Source organism: Scylla paramamosain, chromosome 24, assembly GCF_035594125.1.
Source record: "Scylla paramamosain isolate STU-SP2022 chromosome 24, ASM3559412v1, whole genome shotgun sequence".
In the NCBI taxonomy this organism is placed as follows: Eukaryota; Metazoa; Arthropoda; class Malacostraca; order Decapoda; family Portunidae; genus Scylla; species Scylla paramamosain.
The window spans coordinates 165,126-172,500 of NC_087174.1; the positions used below are offsets into that span (position 1 = coordinate 165,126).

The following is a 7,375-nucleotide window of genomic DNA, read 5'->3' on the forward strand; positions in this document are numbered from 1 at the left end:
ACCATAACATGTATCAGCTATCCAATATAATATGTATCGCTATAATAACCAGACAGCAATTTCAAGAAGACTTACATTTGAAAGGAGTGATAATAGAGTAAAATTTCGTTTTCTAGATATAAGATTCCAGGTTTTCCTTTATTTACTACTATTAATATATTTTAACTAACCAATTACAGACCTAGTTATTTGTTGGCAATTAAGAAGTAAATTATAAATGACAATTTCAACAAGAAAAAATAAGAAAAGTAAAGATTCCATATTCAATAAGATAAAATTTCGTTTCAGATGAACGCCAGAATCCAGGTTTTACTTTATTTACCTCCAACATTGACCTGGAAACCTGGAAACTGGAAGTAGCCAGAGGAGGAGTGGTGCAGTGTGTTATTCCCGACCTGCCTGGCCTGCTTTGACCTGCCTGGAGGGTGTCGAGGGGTGGAGGAGCGTGGGTTTGGCCTGCCACACCTGTCCTGCACTGACTGGCGGCGAGATGAGTAGCAGGTGAGTCTATGGGAGGGGAAATATGGTACTGGTCTGCGCTGGGCTGCCTCACTCATTGGAAAACAAGTGGCCTGCTTCACTCCTGTCTTGTCCAGCCCTGTCTTCTGTTGCTTTGGCTTGTTTTATGTGATATTTTCTTAAGTTGTGTTGTGTTACCTCATGTTATCTTCCCTTTCCTTATATTAGGTTAGCGTATCTCAGTTTTACCTTAAACATACCTTACCTTCACTTATCTTCCATTAATATATATATATATATATATATATATATATATATATATATATATATATATATATATATATATATATATATATATATTTTTTAGGCAAGGTGGTGGTTCATAACAACAAAAAAGTACGTGCGGGGGAAAAAATAATAATAAAAAAAAAATTCCTTCTATGGTCGGTCCGCACATCAATTCAGGTCAGGTCAGGTCAGATTGTGTTAGAAGTGGGCGGGGCTGAGCAGATTAGGGCCATATTCAGTAACGCTTTGCTTTCACGACGGAGACTAGACGAGTTTATGGATGGGGATGACAGGTGGAGATAGGGAGGGATATTTCATACAGGGACTGCTACGTGAAAGTCTGTTCGCTTCTTGCAGCTTCCCTTATTTCATGTCCTCATGTTCTTACGGTTATTTTTCAAGGCCAGAGATGATTAACCAGGTTCTCAAGGCTGTTTCTCCTTTTGATAATGTAGGCATCGTGTTAATCTGTCACTAGAGTCGTTAAATGAATTACGAGAGAGAGAGAGAAAGAGAGAGAGAGAGAGGGGGGGGGGAAGATTCACAATACAAGCACGGCGGGATCACGTAAACATATGCTGTGTTCCCATGATCCTTTGATGTAAAAATAGCCATTGGTACACGACTCATCTCATCTCAGAGGCCTTTGAAAACTGTGTTGATGTGAAAGAACCGTTGCAGAATAATGAATGACGTAAAGATTTGGTGTGTTTTCATAATTCTTGTGATGCTGTACCACGAACGGAGAAAAATATCCATGAAAACCTGACTCTGAACCTCTGTGGGCTCTATAAGCAGTCCTGATAGCAGAAAAATTAGTCTCAGGATACGAGATCATGTCCAGATTTGCTGTGTTTTCGATTCCAGTGGTATTTTAATGAGAATTCTGTACCATCGAGAAAAACACAATTGAAATCTGACTTATCACCTCTGTGGCCTCTGTAAACAGTTCTGATAAGAGAGAGAGAGAGAGAGAGAGAGAGAGAGAGAGAGAGAGAGAGAGAGAGAGAGAGAGAGAGAGAGAGAATCACGTTTAATTTCGTCCTCCGCAGCAGAATTAAGAGATCAGCCCCGCGAGGTTAAGATTAAGCTATATTTAGACTCACTCAACTAATATCCTAAATAATTGGGGGAACTTTATTTTCCTTATAGTTTCCCCCCGCCAGAAACCCCACAGCTTGCCCCGCCACGCCTTGGCCACAAGTTTGCTGAGAGAGAGTGAGAGAGGCTTAGAGGAAATAAGAAGGAGATGAAGTTTAACCCCCTTCATTACTGCAAAATATTTTCTTGTAACCATCCGCAAGTTCTAGACGCTTTTCCCAATACAGTTTCTTCAATGCGTTGATCTGTATCTTAGGAAATACGATATCAAACTTATATTTTCTTTTTCTTTTCTGTGTCCATGCAAATATTTTTTTTTCTTTATACAATGCTTTGAATGTTAGCAAGCATGACCATAGCAGTGAGCGGGAACTGTATTATTCAAGTTCTCAGGGATCCTTATTAAACTATTGCTACAGTCATGAAAACACCCTTAAAAACCACAGCACCTTTCATTAGAGATAATTAAAAGTTTAAGTTCGCATTTCCAACCACTGCATGTTTCTCCCACTGACGATGCAGAATCTTTATTAAACTACCACTGAAATCACGAAAGTTGCCCTGACGATCCCAGGAACCTCCACTACAGCGGATGAAAGAAAAGACAGGACGCAGGAACGTTTGAGGATATGGCCTTGAAAACGTTTACGGATGACCTAAAACATTTCTTATGAGAGAGAGAGAGAGAGAGAGAGAGAGAGAGAGAGAGAGAGAGAGAGAGAGAGAGAGAGAGAGTTCTATAATTTCTTTATTTTACCTAGCAGAGAAAGAAAAGTCGCGTGAACTGTAGTGGAGGAAGTGTCATGACCGGGCCAGGTGTTAGGGGATTCCCACAGGTGCGCCGGAACTGCACAGGCGGTACACAGGTGGCGTGACTTGATTCTAAATTAACTGACAGGAATACATCTGCTGACTGCCTTGTTTGTATATATATATTAGTCTGATTTGTATATGATTATTTACTAATTCATAGGTGTTAACAGCTGCATGGGAGAGAGAGAGAGAGAGAGAGAGAGAGAGAGAGAGAGAGAGAGAGAGAGAGAGAGAGAGAGAGAGAGAGAGACTTTATTAACTAGTAGTAGTAGTAGTAGTAGTAGTAGAAACAATAGTAGTAGTAGTAGTAGTAGTAGTAGTAATAGTAGTAGTAATAGTAGTAGTAGCAGTAGTAGTAATAGTAGTAGTAGTGGGATAAAAGAATGAGTACTTTAAAATTCAAGCTACTACTACTATTACTACTACTGTGTACTGATATCTCTCTCTCTCTCTCTCTCTCTCTCTCTCTCTCTCTCTCTCTCTCTCTCTCTCTCTCTCTCTCTCTCTCTCTCTCTCTCATCTTTGTCGACGTTCTCGGGATGAAGAAAAGCGCAGGAGATAAGCATTATTTTATCTCCATATCTCCCTGACACGTAAGGTAAGAGATGATGAGATGAACCGGCGCCTTTGATAAATCTAAGGATGCTTTTGTTTAATCCTTACCGACTCTTACGTCACCTTTTGTATTTATTCGTATTTTCTTTGTCAACCCCACAAGGATAAATTTTCCTTCGCCCACAATCTTTAAAAGCTTCGTCCTCTCATGCAGGGATGTTTTCAAAGACCACAGTGATCGGTTTCCAGATTTTTTTTTTTTGTTATATAATTTACGTAAACAGTGTATTTAATCACATTTTTCGTTAATTTCACGTAGCTAACTTTTCCGACCAACAAAAATGAAGCTTGCATTTTTAAAAGGCTTTGTTCTCTTACCAGAACTGTTTTGAAAAGGGACAGAGATTATTTTTCGGGTTCTCTCGTGTAATTCTGACCTTAGCATTTCAATTACTCCTACTTTTCATGGTACTTTTCATGGTACTCGGGTAATATAGGTTTCAGGACAGACATTTTGTGGACCAAGTGGTTTGTGTATCAAGTGTCTCGAGTGCCAAATATCCTGAGGCCTATTTGCACTCAGGCCGATCTGTCTTGAGGACCATCTGACCTAAGGCCACCGTCCACCTCAATACCAAGTGAATGTAAACCAACTTGTACCACTACGATTTTTTCAAGTTTTCTGTCTCATAATGCAAAATCTTTGTTAAACTTTCCCTAGACTTTTAAGATACCCTTGAAAAGCATGGTGACCTTCACCAGGCTACTCTAGCATGTGGAGACGAGACAGACAGACAATTTAGGAATACGGAATGAGTAGGGGGAAGTGAGTACAGAGGAAGAATACACGATTAACAAACAGGAAGTAGAAGAGAGCAGGAGGAAGTGGAGAACGTACGTGAATAGAGAGAGATGCTGTAAATTGAACTGCTTGGGACTACTAGTTGAACCATATTGTGAGAGAGAGTAGGGGGAAGTGAGTACAGAGGAAGAATACACGATTAACAAACAGGAAGTAGAAGAGAGCAGGAGGAAGTGGAGAACGTACGTGAATAGAGATGCTGTAAATTGAACTGCTTAGGACTACTAGTTGAACCATATTGTGAGACTTCTGCGCCACATTTCTGCTACATTTTAAGTGTTCTAGTTGAAGCTACTCCGGTTTTTAAGATTTTTTTTCTTTTTTGTTTCTAGTGACAGATTAACAACATTTCTACATTACTAACAGAAGAAACACTTTTGAGAAGCGGGCCAATCACCTCTGTCGTCTTGGAAATTAGTCGTGCTGAGAGAGCGAAGCATATTTCTATACGGGCGTGTTTACTGGACGGCAACAATGCACAGGTGAACACAGGAATAGACAGGAGAAAATAGACAGAAGAGTTAGTAGATATGTATATATTTGATGATGCTGGGGAGGGGAAAAGGTGTGTGTGTGTGTGTGTGTGTGTGTGTGTGTGTGTGTGTGTGTGTGTGCTCCAAGCCACGTACACACACTCTCTGACCTTGCGTGACGCCCTCTCACTATGACAGTTACTCGCTCACAGTTACTCGTCGCCACCTTTCTCATTACGTGCTCTCTCTCTCTCTCTCTCTCTCTCTCTCTCTCTCTCTCTCTCTCTCTCTCTCTCTCTCTCTCTCTCTCTCTCTCTCTCTCTTTCTCTCTCTCTCTGTGTGTGTGTGTGTGTGTGTGTGTGTGTGTGTGTGTGTGTGTGTGAGGCCGGATATCCTTGCCTTATTTATTTATTTATTTATTAGGCGGAATTACCTGTATTTAATTACACCACCTGTTTGAAAATACTTCTTTGGTTTGTTTATTATCATTATTTAATTTTAATCGTGAGGTGAATGATATTAAGTGTTTTATTTATTTATTTATTTGCTTTAGCTATTATTTTTCTGATAGTCATGTGGAAAGATGAGAAAATGGGGTGTTTGCGTGATAGTAGTAGTAGTAGTAGTGGTGGTGGTGGTGGTGGTGGCAGCAGTTGAAGTAGTAGTATGGATGAAGCCAATATAAACTTTCTCTGTTTCTTGTTAAGGTTTAAACGTTATTAGTGACGCAAAACTAACATATCCATTGTTACGTATTTCACTATCTTTCTATTCAGTGAGTCTATTACATTCTCGTGTCTGATTCCCGTAGTCAGAAACGCTGTGCTCTTTCACCATCTCTGTTTTCAAAGGCCATAGAGACTTATCACGCTAATTATGTAGAAATCTTGCTAATCTGTCACTAGAACCGTAAAAAATATATTCTTGAAAACCCATGTATTTGCAAAGGCCACAGAGGCACTAAGCAAGGTTCTCGAGGGTGTTTTCTCTGCTAATAATGAAGAAATATTGTTAATCTCTCACTAAAACCGTAAAGACACCCTTCAAAACCCCTTGTGTAAATTCATCCGAAGCCTTTCGAAAATAGCAGAGGTACTGCGCAGAAGTGTTTATTTAAGAATGCGGTGTCTGACAGTTCTCAAAGATAAGAAGAATGAGGAAAAGTCGCCATGAAACTCCACGTCACTCTGAAAATTTGTTGTGGTTTTCCGTCTGAGTGAATGTTACAAGCTCACAGTTCCTGCTACCTTCTCTCTGCACTCGGTCAGTCACCCCAGCCTAGTTTAGAGTGGACTAGATAAGGTTAAGGTAGGTTACGTTGGGTTAGGTTACATTTGGTTAGGTGTCTGGATTTGTTTGTTTATTTACGCAGTGCTCTTCATCCCAACATGCTAATCTCCTCCCCTTTCTCTTCCTCCTCCTCCTTCTTCTCTTCTTTTTTTCTCTTATTTCCTCTTCGTTTTCTCTCCCCATCTTGATTTCTTATTTTTCTTCTTCCTCCCCTTCTTCTCTCAACCATATATTCCTTGTAACTTCCTCTTCTTCCTTCTCCTCCTCCTCCTCCTCTCCTCCTCCTCTTCCTCTCTCTTCTCTCCCATATCTCTTGCTTTTCTTCCCCTTTCATCCTCCTTTTCTTCCTTGGTTCATCCTTCCATCATTTCTTCTTCCCCTCCTTTCACCTCTCCTTTCTTCCTTCCTTCCTTCATCCCCCTCCATACATCCATATCTTCCATCCCTCTCTCTCTCTCTCTCCTCTCTCATCCCTCCTATCTTCCCTTCAGTTTTCCTTCCTTCCCCATCTCCCTTGGTTATCCCTCTTTCTCTCCCAACCATTCCCTCCTTCCCTCTTAGCCTTTTTTATCACGTCCCTCCCTCCCGTCGTCTCTCATCAGCCTCCTCTCCCCCCATCCTCCCCGCTCTCTCAGCCTCCCGACCTCCAACCCCTATCCAGCACCGCCCCTCTCTCTCTCCCTCTCTCTCTCTCTCTCCTCGCACGTCTACACTCCACACACCAGTTAGTCCTTCACAAACAGAGCCACGGGATGGAGGTGTACTGAAAGAGACGCTCGTGTTTTCTAGTTTTCCTCATTCTCAGTACGTGTTGGTTTTGCTCATTGGAATTTGCTGCATGTATTGGTCAAGCTACGGTGTGTGTGGTGTGGTGGTGTGTGGTGTTGGGTGGTGTTTCGTGGATGTGTAAAGGGAAAGTAATAAAAGGTGGTATCGTGTGGGTGGTAGTTGTGATGTACACCGGACGTATCTGTTGTATTCTGCAAAAATGCGATGTTTAAAGGTTGATGTGGTGAAGAAATTGGTTCGTTTGTTATTTGTGTGTGAGAAAAAAAATGGTGGATTAAGTAAGGTTGATGTGATTAAGAGAGTGGCTTTTTTTTTTTTTTTGTATATTTATATGCAAAAAAAGTGATGTTTAAAGATTGATGTGACGAAAAAAAATTGTTTCTTTGTTCGTTTTCTGTAGAAGTCTGGAAGAAAAAGGTGACGTGTAGAGACTGATGTTAAGATATTGGCCTATTTTTTTGTTAATATAAGCGTGAAAGTGACTTGTAAGAGTTGATATTGGCTTGTTTTTTGTATATAGCTGAAAAAAAAGTGACGTGTAAAGGTTGGTATTACTTGGAAATTAGTTAGTTTCATATACATAAGCACAAAAAGTGTGTAAATATTGGTATCAGTTAAAATTGGGTCGTTTTTGCATAATTATATATCAGCAAGATTAACTTAAGTTAGAAAGTGTTTTTTTTTCTCTCTCTCTCTTTTTTTTTTTTTTTGCATGTATATCTGAAAAAAAATAAATAAATAAATG

At 40.2% G+C, this 7,375-nt stretch overlaps 1 protein-coding gene across 8 annotated transcripts in view; it reads left to right on the forward strand.

The window, feature by feature from the left end:
* The first annotated feature begins 337 nt into the window (after nucleotides 1-337).
* The window catches only part of LOC135112532 (peptidyl-glycine alpha-amidating monooxygenase B-like), a 35,187-nt gene continuing 28,149 nt past the window's right edge, over nucleotides 338-7,375 (forward strand). For 5 of the 8 annotated variants that reach the window (XM_064026963.1, XM_064026968.1, XM_064026970.1 and 2 more), the window contains exon 1: nucleotides 6,538-6,645. The gene's annotated coding sequence lies outside the window, so the exon portion shown is untranslated. Of the gene's footprint in view, nucleotides 502-5,837; nucleotides 5,860-6,537; nucleotides 6,646-7,375 lie in introns of those variants that run through there. The other 3 variants (XM_064026964.1, XM_064026969.1, XM_064026967.1) reach the window with 2 other exon arrangements.